Source organism: Pseudophryne corroboree, unplaced genomic scaffold (genome assembly GCF_028390025.1).
Source record: "Pseudophryne corroboree isolate aPseCor3 unplaced genomic scaffold, aPseCor3.hap2 scaffold_361, whole genome shotgun sequence".
In the NCBI taxonomy this organism is placed as follows: domain Eukaryota; kingdom Metazoa; phylum Chordata; class Amphibia; order Anura; family Myobatrachidae; genus Pseudophryne; species Pseudophryne corroboree.
Genome location: NW_026970016.1, coordinates 227,439 through 245,640, shown reverse-complemented (window position 1 = coordinate 245,640; position 18,202 = coordinate 227,439).

Sequence of the window (18,202 nt, the reverse complement as noted above, 5' to 3'; positions counted from 1 at the left end):
GTTCTATTAGGAGCTGCCATGCTAGCTGTGGTGCACTATACAATGCTTGGGATATCTGTGCCTGTCCTGTTCTATTAGGAGCTGCCGTGCTAGCTGTGGTGCACTATACAATGCCTGGTATATCTGTGCCTGTCCTGTTCTATTAGGAGCTGCCATGCTAGCTGTGGTGCACTATACAATGCCTGGAATATCTGTGCCTGTCCTGTTCTATTAGGAGCTGCCATGCTAGCTGTGGTGCACTATACAATGCCTGGAATATCTGTGCCTGTCCTGTTCTATTAGGAGCTGCCATGCTAGCTGTGGTGCATTATACAATGCCTGGAATATCTGTGCCTGTCCTGTTCTATTAGGAGCTGCCATGCTAGCTGTGGTGCACTATACAATGCCTGGGATATCTGTGCCTGTCCTGTTCTATTAGGAGCTGCCATGCTAGCTGTGGTGCACTATACAATGCCTGGGATATCTGTGCATGTCCTGTTCTATTAGTAGCTGCCATGCTAGCTGTGGTGCACTATACAATGCCTGGGATATCTGTGCCTGTCCTGTTCTATTAGGAGCTGCCATGCTAGCTGTGGTGTACTATACAATGCCTGGGATATCTGTGCCTGTCCTGTTCTATTAGGAGCTGCCATGCTAGCTGTGGTGCACTATACAGTGCCTGGGATATCTGTGCCTGTCCTGTTCCATTAGGAGCTGCCATGCTAGCTGTAGTGCACTATACAATGCCTGGGATATCTGTGCCTGTCCTGTTTTATTAGGAGCTTCCATGCTAGCTGTGGTGCACTATACAATGCCTGGTATATCTGTACCTGTCCTGTTCTATTAGAAGCTGCCATGCTAGCTGTGGTGCACTATACAATGCTTGGGATATCTGTGCCTGTCCTGTTCTATTAGAAGCTGCCATGCTAGCTGTGGTGCACTATACAATGCCTGGGATATCTGTGCCTGTCCTGTTCTATTAGGAGCTGCCATACTAGCTGTGGTGCACTATACAACACCTGGGATATCTGTGCCTGTCCTGTTCTATTAGAAGCTGCCATGCTAGCTGTGGTGCACTATACAATGCCTGGGATATCTGTGCCTGTCCTGTTCTATTAGGAGCTGCCATACTAGCTGTGGTGCACTATACAACACCTGGGATATCTCTGCCTGTCCTGTTCTATTAGTAGCTGCCATGCTAGCTGTGGTGCACTATACAATGCCTGGGATATCTGTGCCTGTCCTGTTCTATTAGGAGCTGCCATGCTAGCTGTGGTGCACTATACAATGCCTGGGATATCTGTGCCTGTCCTGTTCTATTAGGAGCTGCCATACTAGCTGTGGTGCACTATACAACACCTGGGATATCTGTGCCTGTCCTGTTCTATTAGGAGCTGCCATGCTAGCTGTGGTGCACTATACAATGCCTGGAATATCTGTGCCTGTCCTGTTCTATTAGGAGCTGCCATGCTAGCTGTGGTGCATTATACAATGCCTGGAATATCTGTGCCTGTCCTGTTCTATTAGGAGCTGCCATGCTAGCTGTGGTGCACTATACAATGCCTGGGATATCTGTGCCTGTCCTGTTCTATTAGGAGCTGCCATGCTAGCTGTGGTGCACTATACAATGCCTGGGATATCTGTGCATGTCCTGTTCTATTAGTAGCTGCCATGCTAGCTGTGGTGCACTATACAATGCCTGGGATATCTGTGCCTGTCCTGTTCTATTAGGAGCTGCCATGCTAGCTGTGGTGCACTATACAATGCTTGGGATATCTGTGCCTGTCCTGTTCTATTAGGAGCTGCCGTGCTAGCTGTGGTGCACTATACAATGTCTGGTGTATCTGTGCCTGTCCTGTTCTATTAGGAGCTGCCATGCTAGCTGTGGTGCACTATACAATGCCGGGAATATCTGTGCCTGTCCTGTTCTATTAGGAGCTGCCATGCTAGCTGTGGTGCACTATACAATGCCTGGAATATCTGTGCCTGTCCTGTTCTATTAGGAGCTGCCATGCTAGCTGTGGTGCACTATACAATGCTTGGGATATCTCTGCCTGTCCTGTTCTATTAGGAGCTGCCGTGCTAGCTGTGGTGCACTATACAATGCCTGGTATATCTGTGCCTGTCCTGTTCTATTAGGAGCTGCCATGCTAGCTGTGGTGCACTATACAATGCTTGGGATATCTCTGCCTGTCCTGTTCTATTAGGAGCTGCCGTGCTAGCTGTGGTGCACTATACAATGCCTGGGATATCTGTGCCTGTCCTGTTCTATTAGGAGCTGCCATGCTAGCTGTGGTGCACTATACAATGCCTGGAATATCTGTGCCTGTCCTGTTCTATTAGGAGCTGCCATGCTAGCTGTGGTGCACTATACAATGCCTGGAATATCTGTGCCTGTCCTGTTCTATTAGGAGCTGCCATGCTAGCTGTGGTGCACTATACAATGCCTGGGATATCTGTGCCTGTCCTGTTCTATTAGGAGCTGCCATGCTAGCTGTGGTGCACTATACAATGCCTGGGATATCTCTGCCTGTCCTGTTCTATTAGTAGCTGCCATGCTAGCTGTGGTGCACTATACAACGCCTGGGATATCTGTGCCTGTCCTGTTCTATTAGGAGCTGCCATGCTAGCTGTGGTGCACTATACTATACCTGGGATATCTGTGACTGTCCTGTTCTATTAGGAGCTGCCATGCTAGCTGTGGTGCACTATACAACGCCTGGGATATCTGTGCCCGTCCTGTTCTATTAGGAGCTGCCATGCTAGCTGTGGTGCACTATACAATGCCTGGGATATCTGTGCCTGTCCTGTTCTATTAGGAGCTGCCATGCTAGCTGTGGTGCACTATACAATGCCTGGGATATCTGTGCCTGTCCTGTTCTATTAGGAGCTGCCATGCTAGCTGTGGTGCACTATACAATGCCTGGAATATCTGTGCCTGTCCTGTTCCATTAGGAGCTGCCATGCTAGCTGTGGTGCACTATACAACGCCTGGGATATCTGTGCCTGTCCTGTTCTATTAGGAGCTGCCATGCTAGCTGTGGTGCACTATACAATGCTTGGGATATCTGTGCCTGTCCTGTTCTATTAGGAGCTGCCGTGCTAGCTGTGGTGCACTATACAATGCCTGGTATATCTGTGCCTGTCCTGTTCTATTAGGAGCTGCCATGCTAGCTGTGGTGCACTATACAATGCCTGGAATATCTGTGCCTGTCCTGTTCTATTAGGAGCTGCCATGCTAGCTGTGGTGCACTATACAATGCCTGGAATATCTGTGCCTGTCCTGTTCTATTAGGAGCTGCCATGCTAGCTGTGGTGCATTATACAATGCCTGGAATATCTGTGCCTGTCCTGTTCTATTAGGAGCTGCCATGCTAGCTGTGGTGCACTATACAATGCCTGGGATATCTGTGCCTGTCCTGTTCTATTAGGAGCTGCCATGCTAGCTGTGGTGCACTATACAATGCCTGGGATATCTGTGCATGTCCTGTTCTATTAGTAGCTGCCATGCTAGCTGTGGTGCACTATACAATGCCTGGGATATCTGTGCCTGTCCTGTTCTATTAGGAGCTGCCATGCTAGCTGTGGTGTACTATACAATGCCTGGGATATCTGTGCCTGTCCTGTTCTATTAGGAGCTGCCATGCTAGCTGTGGTGCACTATACAGTGCCTGGGATATCTGTGCCTGTCCTGTTCCATTAGGAGCTGCCATGCTAGCTGTAGTGCACTATACAATGCCTGGGATATCTGTGCCTGTCCTGTTTTATTAGGAGCTTCCATGCTAGCTGTGGTGCACTATACAATGCCTGGTATATCTGTACCTGTCCTGTTCTATTAGAAGCTGCCATGCTAGCTGTGGTGCACTATACAATGCTTGGGATATCTGTGCCTGTCCTGTTCTATTAGAAGCTGCCATGCTAGCTGTGGTGCACTATACAATGCCTGGGATATCTGTGCCTGTCCTGTTCTATTAGGAGCTGCCATACTAGCTGTGGTGCACTATACAACACCTGGGATATCTGTGCCTGTCCTGTTCTATTAGAAGCTGCCATGCTAGCTGTGGTGCACTATACAATGCCTGGGATATCTGTGCCTGTCCTGTTCTATTAGGAGCTGCCATACTAGCTGTGGTGCACTATACAACACCTGGGATATCTCTGCCTGTCCTGTTCTATTAGTAGCTGCCATGCTAGCTGTGGTGCACTATACAATGCCTGGGATATCTGTGCCTGTCCTGTTCTATTAGGAGCTGCCATGCTAGCTGTGGTGCACTATACAATGCCTGGGATATCTGTGCCTGTCCTGTTCTATTAGGAGCTGCCATACTAGCTGTGGTGCACTATACAACACCTGGGATATCTGTGCCTGTCCTGTTCTATTAGGAGCTGCCATGCTAGCTGTGGTGCACTATACAATGCCTGGAATATCTGTGCCTGTCCTGTTCTATTAGGAGCTGCCATGCTAGCTGTGGTGCATTATACAATGCCTGGAATATCTGTGCCTGTCCTGTTCTATTAGGAGCTGCCATGCTAGCTGTGGTGCACTATACAATGCCTGGGATATCTGTGCCTGTCCTGTTCTATTAGGAGCTGCCATGCTAGCTGTGGTGCACTATACAATGCCTGGGATATCTGTGCATGTCCTGTTCTATTAGTAGCTGCCATGCTAGCTGTGGTGCACTATACAATGCCTGGGATATCTGTGCCTGTCCTGTTCTATTAGGAGCTGCCATGCTAGCTGTGGTGTACTATACAATGCCTGGGATATCTGTGCCTGTCCTGTTCTATTAGGAGCTGCCATGCTAGCTGTGGTGCACTATACAGTGCCTGGGATATCTGTGCCTGTCCTGTTCCATTAGGAGCTGCCATGCTAGCTGTAGTGCACTATACAATGCCTGGGATATCTGTGCCTGTCCTGTTTTATTAGGAGCTTCCATGCTAGCTGTGGTGCACTATACAATGCCTGGTATATCTGTACCTGTCCTGTTCTATTAGAAGCTGCCATGCTAGCTGTGGTGCACTATACAATGCTTGGGATATCTGTGCCTGTCCTGTTCTATTAGAAGCTGCCATGCTAGCTGTGGTGCACTATACAATGCCTGGGATATCTGTGCCTGTCCTGTTCTATTAGGAGCTGCCATACTAGCTGTGGTGCACTATACAACACCTGGGATATCTGTGCCTGTCCTGTTCTATTAGAAGCTGCCATGCTAGCTGTGGTGCACTATACAATGCCTGGGATATCTGTGCCTGTCCTGTTCTATTAGGAGCTGCCATACTAGCTGTGGTGCACTATACAACACCTGGGATATCTCTGCCTGTCCTGTTCTATTAGTAGCTGCCATGCTAGCTGTGGTGCACTATACAATGCCTGGGATATCTGTGCCTGTCCTGTACTATTAGGAGCTGCCATGCTAGCTGTGGTGCACTATACAATGCCTGGGATATCTGTGCCTGTCCTGTTCTATTAGGAGCTGCCATACTAGCTGTGGTGCACTATACAACACCTGGGATATCTGTGCCTGTCCTGTTCTATTAGAAGCTGCCATGCTAGCTGTGGTGCACTATACAATGCCTGGGATATCTGTGCCTGTCCTGTTCTATTAGGAGCTGCCATACTAGCTGTGGTGCACTATACAACACCTGGGATATCTCTGCCTGTCCTGTTCTATTAGTAGCTGCCATGCTAGCTGTGGTGCACTATACAATGCCTGGGATATCTGTGCCTGTCCTGTTCTATTAGGAGCTGCCATGCTAGCTGTGGTGCACTATACAGTGCCTGGGATATCTGTGCCTGTCCTGTTCTATTAGGAGCTGCCATGATAGCTGTGGTGCACTATACAGTGCCTGGGATATCTGTGCCTGTCCTGTTCTATAAGGAGCTGCCATGCTAGCTGTGGTGCACTATACAATGCCTGGTATATCTGTGCCTGTCCTGTTCTATTAGGAGCTGTCATGCCAGCTGTGGTGCACTATACAATGCCTGGGATATCTGTGCCTGTCCTGTTCTATTAGTAGCTGCCATGCTAGCTGTGGTGCACTATACAATGCCTGGAATATCTGTGCCTGTCCTGTTCTATTAGGAGCTGCCATGCTAGCTGTGGTGCACTATACAATGCCTGGGATATCTGTGCCTGTCCTGTTCTATTAGGAGCTGCCATGCTAGCTGTGGTGCACTATACAATGCCTGGAATATCTGTGCCTGTCCTGTTCTATTAGGAGCTGCCATGCTAGCTGTGGTGCACTATACAATGCCTGGGATATCTGTGCCTGTCCTGTTCTATTAGTAGCTGCCTTGCTAGCTGTGGTGCACTATACAATGCCTGAAATATATGTGCCTGTCCTGTTCTATTAGGAGCTGCCATGCTAGCTGTGGTGCACTATACAATGCCTGGGATATCTGTGCCTGTCCTGTTCTATTAGGAGCTGCCATGCTAGCTGTGGTGCACTATACAATGCCTGGAATATCTGTGCCTGTCCTGTTCTATTAGGAGCTGCCATGCTAGCTGTAGTGCACTATACAATGCCTGGGATATCTGTGCCTGTCCTGTTTTATTAGGAGCTTCCATGCTAGCTGTGGTGCACTATACAATGCCTGGGATATCTCTGCCTGTCCTGTTCTATTAGTAGCTGCCATGCTAGCTGTGGTGCACTATACAATGCCTGGGATATCTGTGCCTGTCCTGTTCTATTAGGAGCTGCCATGCTAGCTGTGGTGCACTATACAGTGCCTGGGATATCTGTGCCTGTCCTGTTCTATTAGGAGCTGCCATGCTAGCTGTGGTGCACTATACAATGCCTGGGATATCTGTGCCTGTCCTGTTCTATTAGGAGCTGCCATGCTAGCTGTGGTGCACTATACATTGCCTGGGATATCTGTGCCTGTCCTGTTCTATTAGGATCTGTCATACTAGCTGTGGTGCACTATACAATGCCTGGGATATCTGTGCCTGTCCTGTTCTATTAGGAGCTGCCATGCTAGCTGTGGTGCACTATACAGTGCCTGGGATATCTGTGCCTGTCCTGTTCTATTAGGAGCTGCCATGCTAGCTGTAGTGCACTATACAATGCCTGGGATATCTGTGCCAGTCCTGTTTTATTAGGAGCTTCCATGCTAGCTGTGGTGCACTATACAATGCCTGGTATATCTGTACCTGTCCTGTTCTATTAGAAGCTGCCATGCTAGCTGTGGTGCACTATACAATGCCTGGGATATCTCTGCCTGTCCTGTTCTATTAGTAGCTGCCATGCTAGCTGTGGTGCACTATACAATGCCTGGGATATCTGTGCCCGTCCTGTTCTATTAGGAGCTGCCATGCTAGCTGTGGTGCACTATACATTGCCTGGGATATCTGTGCCTGTCCTGTTCTATTAGGATCTGTCATACTAGCTGTGGTGCACTATACAATGCCTGGGATATCTGTGCCTGTCCTGTTCTATTAGGAGCTGCCATGCTAGCTGTGGTGCACTATACAGTGCCTGGGATATCTGTGCCTGTCCTGTTCTATTAGGAGCTGCCATGCTAGCTGTGGTGCACTATACAATGCCTGGGATATCTGTGCCTGTCCTGTTCTATTAGGAGCTGCCATGCTAGCTGTGGTGCACTATACAATGCCTGGGATATCTGTGCCTGTCCTGTTCTATTAGGAGCTGCCATGCTAGCTGTGGTGCACTATACATTGCCTGGGATATCTGTGCCTGTCCTGTTCTATTAGGATCTGTCATACTAGCTGTGGTGCACTATACAATGCCTGGGATATCTGTGCCTGTCCTGTTCTATTAGGAGCTGCCATGCTAGCTGTGGTGCACTATACAGTGCCTGGGATATCTGTGCCTGTCCTGTTCTATTAGGAGCTGCCATGCTAGCTGTGGTGCACTATACAATACCTGGGATATCTGTGCCTGTCCTGTTCTATTAGGAGCTGCCATGCTAGCTGTGGTGCACTATACATTGCCTGGGATATCTGTGCCTGTCCTGTTCTATTAGGATCTGTCATACTAGCTGTGGTGCACTATACAATGCCTGGGATATCTGTGCCTGTCCTGTTCTATGAGGAGCTGCCATGCTAGCTGTGGTGTACTATACAATGCCTGGGATATCTGTGCCTGTCCTGTTCTATTAGGAGCTGCCATGCTAGCTGTGGTGCACTATACAATGCCTGGGATATCTGTACCTGTCCTGTTCTATTAGGAGCTGCCATGCTAGATGTGGTGCACTATACAATGCCTGGGATATCTCTGCCTGTCCTGTTCTATTAGGAGCTGCCATGCTAGCTGTGGTGCACTATACAATGCCTGGTATATCTGTGCCTGTCCTGTTCTATTAGGAGCTGTCATGCCAGCTGTGGTGCACTATACAATGCCTGGGATATCTGTGCCTGTCCTGTTCTATTAGTAGCTGCCATGCTAGCTGTGGTGCACTATACAATGCCTGGAATATCTGTGCCTGTCCTGTTCTATTAGGAGCTGCCATGCTAGCTTTGGTGCACTATACAATGCCTGGGATATCTGTGCCTGTCCTGTTCTATTAGGAGCTGCCATGCTAGCTGTGGTGCACTATACAATGCCTGGGATATCTGTGCCTGTCCTGTTCTATTAGGAGCTGCCATTCTAGCTGTGGTGCACTATACAACGCCTTGGATATCTGTGCCTGTCCTGTTCTATTAGGAGCTGCCATGCTAGCTGTGGTGCACTATACAATGCCTGGGATATCTGTACCTGTCCTGTTCTATTAGGAGCTGCCATGCTAGCTGTGGTGCACTATACAGTGCCTGGGATATCTGTGCCTGTCCTGTTCTATTAGGAGCTGCCATGCTAGCTGTGGTGCATTATACTATACCTGGGATATCTGTGACTGTCCTGTTCTATTAGGAGCTGCCATGCTAGCTGTGGTGCACTATACAATGCCTGTGATATCTGTGCCTGTCCTGTTCCATTAGAAGCTGCCATGCTAGCTGTGGTGCACTATACAATGACTGGGATATCTGTGCCTGTCCTGTTCTATTAGGAGCTGCCATGCTAGCTGTGGTGCACTATACAACGCCTGGGATATCTGTGCCCGTCCTGTTCTATTAGGAGCTGCCATGCTAGCTGTGGTGCACTATACAATGCCTGGAATATCTGTGCCTGTCCTGTTCTATTAGGAGCTGCCATGCTAGCTGTGGTGCACTATACAATGCCTGGGATATCTGTGCCTGTCCTGTTCTATTAGGAGCTGCCGTGCTAGCTGTGGTGCACTATACAATGCCTGGAATATCTGTGCCTGTCCTGTTCTATTAGGAGCTGCCATGCTAGCTGTGGTGCACTATACAATGCTTGGGATATCTGTGCCTGTCCTGTTCTATTAGGAGCTGCCGTGCTAGCTGTGGTGCACTATACAATGCCTGGTGTATCTGTGCCTGTCCTGTTCTATTAGGAGCTGCCATGCTAGCTGTGGTGCACTATACAATGCCTGGAATATCTGTGCCTGTCCTGTTCTATTAGGAGCTGCCATGCTAGCTGTGGTGCACTATACAATGCCTGGAATATCTGTGCCTGTCCTGTTCTATTAGGAGCTGCCATGCTAGCTGTGGTGCACTATACAATGCTTGGGATATCTCTGCCTGTCCTGTTCTATTAGGAGCTGCCGTGCTAGCTGTGGTGCACTATACAACGCCTGGGATATCTGTGCCTGTCCTGTTCTATTAGGAGCTGCCATGCTAGCTGTGGTGCACTATACTATACCTGGGATATCTGTGACTGTCCTGTTCTATTAGGAGCTGCCATGCTAGCTGTGGTGCACTATACAACGCCTGGGATATCTGTGCCCGTCCTGTTCTATTAGGAGCTGCCATGCTAGCTGTGGTGCACTATACAATGCCTGGGATATCTGTGCCTGTCCTGTTCTATTAGGAGCTGCCATGCTAGCGGTGGTGCACTATACAATGCCTGGGATATCTGTGCCTGTCCTGTTCTATTAGGAGCTGCCATTCTAGCTGTGGTGCACTATACAATGCCTGGAATATCTGTGCCTGTCCTGTTCTATTAGGAGCTGCCATGCTAGCTGTGGTGCACTATACAACGCCTGGGATATCTGTGCCTGTCCTGTTCTATTAGGAGCTGCCATGCTAGCTGTGGTGCACTATGCAATGCTTGGGATATCTGTGCCTGTCCTGTTCTATTAGGAGCTGCCGTGCTAGCTGTGGTGCACTATACAATGCCTGGTATATCTGTGCCTGTCCTGTTCTATTAGGAGCTGCCATGCTAGCTGTGGTGCACTATACAATGCCTGGAATATCTGTGCCTGTCCTGTTCTATTAGGAGCTGCCATGCTAGCTGTGGTGCACTATACAATGCCTGGAATATCTGTGCCTGTCCTGTTCTATTAGGAGCTGCCATGCTAGCTGTGGTGCATTATACAATGCCTGGAATATCTGTGCCTGTCCTGTTCTATTAGGAGCTGCCATGCTAGCTGTGGTGCACTATACAATGCCTGGGATATCTGTGCCTGTCCTGTTCTATTAGGAGCTGCCATGCTAGCTGTGGTGCACTATACAATGCCTGGGATATCTCTGCCTGTCCTGTTCTATTAGTAGCTGCCATGCTAGCTGTAGTGCACTATACAATGCCTGGGATATCTGTGCCTGTCCTGTTCTATTAGGAGCTGCCATGCTAGCTGTGGTGCACTATACAATGCCTGGGATATCTGTGCCTGTCCTGTTCTATTAGGAGCTGCCATGCTAGCTGTGGTGCACTATACAGTGCCTGGGATATCTGTGCCTGTCCTGTTCTATTAGGAGCTGCCATGCTAGCTGTAGTGCACTATACAATGCCTGGGATATCTGTGCCTGTCCTGTTTTATTAGGAGCTTCCATGCTAGCTGTGGTGCACTATACAATGCCTGGTATATCTGTACCTGTCCTGTTCTATTAGAAGCTGCCATGCTAGCTGTGGTGCACTATACAATGCCTGGGATATCTGTGCCTGTCCTGTTCTATTAGAAGCTGCCATGCTAGCTGTGGTGCACTATACAATGCCTGGGATATCTGTGCCTGTCCTGTTCTATTAGGAGCTGCCATACTAGCTGTGGTGCACTATACAACACCTGGGATATCTGTGCCTGTCCTGTTCTATTAGAAGCTGCCATGCTAGCTGTGGTGCACTATACAATGCCTGGGATATCTGTGCCTGTCCTGCTCTATTAGGAGCTGCCATACTAGCTGTGGTGCACTATACAGTGCCTGGGATATCTCTGCCTGTCCTGTTCTATTAGTAGCTGCCATGCTAGCTGTGGTGCACTATACAATGCCTGGGATATCTGTGCCTGTCCTGTTCTATTAGGAGCTGCCATGCTAGCTGTGGTGCACTATACAATGCCTGGGATATCTCTGCCTGTCCTGTTCTATTAGTAGCTGCCATGCTAGCTGTGGTGCACTATACAACGCCTGGGATATCTGTGCCTGTCCTGTTCTATTAGGAGCTGCCATGCTAGCTGTGGTGCACTATACAATGCCTGGTGTATCTGTGCCTGTCCTGTTCTATTAGGAGCTGCCATGCTAGCTGTGGTGCACTATACAATGCCTGGAATATCTGTGCCTGTCCTGTTCTATTAGGAGCTGCCATGCTAGCTGTGGTGCACTATACAATGCCTGGAATATCTGTGCCTGTCCTGTTCTATTAGGAGCTGCCATGCTAGCTGTGGTGCACTATACAATGCTTGGGATATCTCTGCCTGTCCTGTTCTATTAAGAGCTGCCGTGCTAGCTGTGGTGCACTATACAATGCCTGGTATATCTGTGCCTGTCCTGTTCTATTAGGAGCTGCCATGCTAGCTGTGGTGCACTATACAATGCTTGGGATATCTCTGCCTGTCCTGTTCTATTAGGAGCTGCCGTGCTAGCTGTGGTGCACTATACAATGCCTGGGATATCTGTGCCTGTCCTGTTCTATTAGGAGCTGCCATGCTAGCTGTGGTGCACTATACAATGCCTGGAATATCTGTGCCTGTCCTGTTCTATTAGGAGCTGCCATGCTAGCTGTGGTGCACTATACAATGCCTGGAATATCTGTGCCTGTCCTGTTCTATTAGGAGCTGCCATGCTAGCTGTGGTGCACTATACAATGCTTGGGATATCTCTGCCTGTCCTGTTCTATTAGGAGCTGCCGTGCTAGCTGTGGTGCACTATACAACGCCTGGGATATCTGTGCCTGTCCTGTTCTATTAGGAGCTGCCATGCTAGCTGTGGTGCACTATACTATACCTGGGATATCTGTGACTGTCCTGTTCTATTAGGAGCTGCCATGCTAGCTGTGGTGCACTATACAACGCCTGGGATATCTGTGCCCGTCCTGTTCTATTAGGAGCTGCCATGCTAGCTGTGGTGCACTATACAATGCCTGGGATATCTGTGCCTGTCCTGTTCTATTAGGAGCTGCCATGCTAGCGGTGGTGCACTATACAATGCCTGGGATATCTGTGCCTGTCCTGTTCTATTAGGAGCTGCCATTCTAGCTGTGGTGCACTATACAATGCCTGGAATATCTGTGCCTGTCCTGTTCTATTAGGAGCTGCCATGCTAGCTGTGGTGCACTATACAACGCCTGGGATATCTGTGCCTGTCCTGTTCTATTAGGAGCTGCCATGCTAGCTGTGGTGCACTATGCAATGCTTGGGATATCTGTGCCTGTCCTGTTCTATTAGGAGCTGCCGTGCTAGCTGTGGTGCACTATACAATGCCTGGTATATCTGTGCCTGTCCTGTTCTATTAGGAGCTGCCATGCTAGCTGTGGTGCACTATACAATGCCTGGAATATCTGTGCCTGTCCTGTTCTATTAGGAGCTGCCATGCTAGCTGTGGTGCACTATACAATGCCTGGAATATCTGTGCCTGTCCTGTTCTATTAGGAGCTGCCATGCTAGCTGTGGTGCATTATACAATGCCTGGAATATCTGTGCCTGTCCTGTTCTATTAGGAGCTGCCATGCTAGCTGTGGTGCACTATACAATGCCTGGGATATCTGTGCCTGTCCTGTTCTATTAGGAGCTGCCATGCTAGCTGTGGTGCACTATACAATGCCTGGGATATCTCTGCCTGTCCTGTTCTATTAGTAGCTGCCATGCTAGCTGTAGTGCACTATACAATGCCTGGGATATCTGTGCCTGTCCTGTTCTATTAGGAGCTGCCATGCTAGCTGTGGTGCACTATACAATGCCTGGGATATCTGTGCCTGTCCTGTTCTATTAGGAGCTGCCATGCTAGCTGTGGTGCACTATACAGTGCCTGGGATATCTGTGCCTGTCCTGTTCTATTAGGAGCTGCCATGCTAGCTGTAGTGCACTATACAATGCCTGGGATATCTGTGCCTGTCCTGTTTTATTAGGAGCTTCCATGCTAGCTGTGGTGCACTATACAATGCCTGGTATATCTGTACCTGTCCTGTTCTATTAGAAGCTGCCATGCTAGCTGTGGTGCACTATACAATGCCTGGGATATCTGTGCCTGTCCTGTTCTATTAGAAGCTGCCATGCTAGCTGTGGTGCACTATACAATGCCTGGGATATCTGTGCCTGTCCTGTTCTATTAGGAGCTGCCATACTAGCTGTGGTGCACTATACAACACCTGGGATATCTGTGCCTGTCCTGTTCTATTAGAAGCTGCCATGCTAGCTGTGGTGCACTATACAATGCCTGGGATATCTGTGCCTGTCCTGCTCTATTAGGAGCTGCCATACTAGCTGTGGTGCACTATACAGTGCCTGGGATATCTCTGCCTGTCCTGTTCTATTAGTAGCTGCCATGCTAGCTGTGGTGCACTATACAATGCCTGGGATATCTGTGCCTGTCCTGTTCTATTAGGAGCTGCCATGCTAGCTGTGGTGCACTATACAATGCCTGGGATATCTCTGCCTGTCCTGTTCTATTAGTAGCTGCCATGCTAGCTGTGGTGCACTATACAACGCCTGGGATATCTGTGCCTGTCCTGTTCTATTAGGAGCTGCCGTGCTAGCTGTGGTGCACTATACAATGCCTGGTGTATCTGTGCCTGTCCTGTTCTATTAGGAGCTGCCATGCTAGCTGTGGTGCACTATACAATGCCTGGAATATCTGTGCCTGTCCTGTTCTATTAGGAGCTGCCATGCTAGCTGTGGTGCACTATACAATGCCTGGAATATCTGTGCCTGTCCTGTTCTATTAGGAGCTGCCATGCTAGCTGTGGTGCACTATACAATGCTTGGGATATCTCTGCCTGTCCTGTTCTATTAAGAGCTGCCGTGCTAGCTGTGGTGCACTATACAATGCCTGGTATATCTGTGCCTGTCCTGTTCTATTAGGAGCTGCCATGCTAGCTGTGGTGCACTATACAATGCTTGGGATATCTCTGCCTGTCCTGTTCTATTAGGAGCTGCCGTGCTAGCTGTGGTGCACTATACAATGCCTGGGATATCTGTGCCTGTCCTGTTCTATTAGGAGCTGCCATGCTAGCTGTGGTGCACTATACAATGCCTGGAATATCTGTGCCTGTCCTGTTCTATTAGGAGCTGCCATGCTAGCTGTGGTGCACTATACAATGCCTGGAATATCTGTGCCTGTCATGTTCTATTAGGAGCTGCCATGCTAGCTGTGGTGCACTATACAATGCCTGGGATATCTGTGCCTGTCCTGTTCTATTAGGAGCTGCCATGCTAGCTGTGGTGCACTATACAATGCCTGGGATATCTCTGCCTGTCCTGTTCTATTAGTAGCTGCCATGCTAGCTGTGGTGCACTATACAACGCCTGGGATATCTGTGCCTGTCCTGTTCTATTAGGAGCTGCCATGCTAGCTGTGGTGCACTATACTATACCTGGGATATCTGTGACTGTCCTGTTCTATTAGGAGCTGCCATGCTAGCTGTGGTGCACTATACAACGCCTGGGATATCTGTGCCCGTCCTGTTCTATTAGGAGCTGCCATGCTAGCTGTGGTGCACTATACAATGCCTGGGATATCTGTGCCTGTCCTGTTCTATTAGGAGCTGCCATGCTAGCTGTGGTGCACTATACAATGCCTGGGATATCTGTGCCTGTCCTGTTCTATTAGGAGCTGCCATGCTAGCTGTGGTGCACTATACAATGCCTGGAATATCTGTGCCTGTCCTGTTCTATTAGGAGCTGCCATGCTAGCTGTGGTGCACTATACAACGCCTGGGATATCTGTGCCTGTCCTGTTCTATTAGGAGCTGCCATGCTAGCTGTGGTGCACTATACAATGCTTGGGATATCTGTGCCTGTCCTGTTCTATTAGGAGCTGCCGTGCTAGCTGTGGTGCACTATACAATGCCTGGTATATCTGTGCCTGTCCTGTTCTATTAGGAGCTGCCATGCTAGCTGTGGTGCACTATACAATGCCTGGAATATCTGTGCCTGTCCTGTTCTATTAGGAGCTGCCATGCTAGCTGTGGTGCACTATACAATGCCTGGAATATCTGTGCCTGTCCTGTTCTATTAGGAGCTGCCATGCTAGCTGTGGTGCATTATACAATGCCTGGAATATCTGTGCCTGTCCTGTTCTATTAGGAGCTGCCATGCTAGCTGTGGTGCACTATACAATGCCTGGGATATCTGTGCCTGTCCTGTTCTATTAGGAGCTGCCATGCTAGCTGTGGTGCACTATACAATGCCTGGGATATCTCTGCCTGTCCTGTTCTATTAGTAGCTGCCATGCTAGCTGTAGTGCACTATACAATGCCTGGGATATCTGTGCCTGTCCTGTTCTATTAGGAGCTGCCATGCTAGCTGTGGTGCACTATACAATGCCTGGGATATCTGTGCCTGTCCTGTTCTATTAGGAGCTGCCATGCTAGCTGTGGTGCACTATACAGTGCCTGGGATATCTGTGCCTGTCCTGTTCTATTAGGAGCTGCCATGCTAGCTGTAGTGCACTATACAATGCCTGGGATATCTGTGCCTGTCCTGTTTTATTAGGAGCTTCCATGCTAGCTGTGGTGCACTATACAATGCCTGGTATATCTGTACCTGTCCTGTTCTATTAGAAGCTGCCATGCTAGCTGTGGTGCACTATACAATGCCTGGGATATCTGTGCCTGTCCTGTTCTATTAGAAGCTGCCATGCTAGCTGTGGTGCACTATACAATGCCTGGGATATCTGTGCCTGTCCTGTTCTATTAGGAGCTGCCATACTAGCTGTGGTGCACTATACAACACCTGGGATATCTCTGCCTGTCCTGTTCTATTAGTAGCTGCCATGCTAGCTGTGGTGCACTATACAATGCCTGGGATATCTGTGCCTGTCCTGTTCTATTAGGAGCTGCCATGCTAGCTGTGGTGCACTATACAGTGCCTGGGATATCTGTGCCTGTCCTGTTCTATTAGGAGCTGCCATGATAGCTGTGGTGCACTATACAGTGCCTGGGATATCTGTGCCTGTCCTGTTCTATTAGGAGCTGCCATGCTAGCTGTGGTGCACTATACAATGCCTGGTATATCTGTGCCTGTCTTGTTCTATTAGGAGCTGTCATGCCAGCTGTGGTGCACTATACAATGCCTGGGATATCTGTGCCTGTCCTGTTCTATTAGTAGCTGCCATGCTAGCTGTGGTGCACTATACAATGCCTGGAATATCTGTGCCTGTCCTGTTCTATTAGGAGCTGCCATGCTAGCTGTGGTGCACTATACAATGACTGGGATATCTGTGCCTGTCCTGTTCTATTAGGAGCTGCCATGCTAGCTGTGGTGCACTATACAATGCCTGGAATATCTGTGCCTGTCCTGTTCTATTAGGAGCTGCCATGCTAGCTGTGGTGCACTATACAATGCCTGGGATATCTGTGCCTGTCCTGTTCTATTAGTAGCTGCCATGCTAGCTGTGGTGCACTATACAATGCCTGGAATATATGTGCCTGTCCTGTTCTATTAGGAGCTGCCATGCTAGCTGTGGTGCACTATACAATGCCAGGGATATCTGTGCCTGTCCTGTTCTATTAGGAGCTGCCATGCTAGCTGTGGTGCACTATACAATGCCTGGAATATCTGTGCCTGTCCTGTTCTATTAGGAGCTGCCATGCTAGCTGTAGTGCACTATACAATGCCTGGGATATCTGTGCCTGTCCTGTTTTATTAGGAGCTTCCATGCTAGCTGTGGTGCACTATACAATGCCTTGGATATCTCTGCCTGTCCTGTTCTATTAGTAGCTGCCATGCTAGCTGTGGTGCACTATACAATGCCTGGGATATCTGTGCCTGTCCTGTTCTATTAGGAGCTGCCATGCTAGCTGTGGTGCACTATACAGTGCCTGGGATATCTGTGCCTGTCCTGTTCTATTAGGAGCTGCCATGCTAGCTGTGGTGCACTATACAATGCCTGGGATATCTGTGCCTGTCCTGTTCTATTAGGAGCTGTCATGCTAGCTGTGGTGCACTATACATTGCCTGGGATATCTGTGCCTGTCCTGTTCTATTAGGATCTGTCATACTAGCTGTGGTGCACTATACAATGCCTGGGATATCTGTGCCTGTCCTGTTCTATTAGGAGCTGCCATGCTAGCTGTGGTGCACTATACAGTGCCTGGGATATCTGTGCCTGTCCTGTTCTATTAGGAGCTGCCATGCTAGCTGTAGTGCACTATACAATGCCTGGGATATCTGTGCCAGTCCTGTTTTATTAGGAGCTTCCATGCTAGCTGTGGTGCACTATACAATGCCTGGTATATCTGTACCTGTCCTGTTCTATTAGAAGCTGCCATGCTAGCTGTGGTGCACTATACAATGCCTGGGATATCTGTGCCTGTCCTGTTCTATTAGGAGCTGCCATGCTAGCTGTGGTGCACTATACAATGCCTGGGATATCTCTGCCTGTCCTGTTCTATTAGTAGCTGCCATGCTAGCTGTGGTGCACTATACAATGACTGGGATATCTGTGCCCGTCCTGTTCTATTAGGAGCTGCCATGCTAGCTGTGGTGCACTATACAATGCCTGGGATATCTGTGCCTGTCCTGTTCTATTAGGAGCTGCCATGCTAGCTGTGGTGCACTATACATTGCCTGGGATATCTGTGCCTGTCCTGTTCTATTAGGATCTGTCATACTAGCTGTGGTGCACTATACAATGCCTGGGATATCTGTGCCTGTCCTGTTCTATTAGGAGCTGCCATGCTAGCTGTGGTGCACTATACAGTGCCTGGGATATCTGTGCCTGTCCTGTTCTATTAGGAGCTGCCATGCTAGCTGTGGTGCACTATACAATGC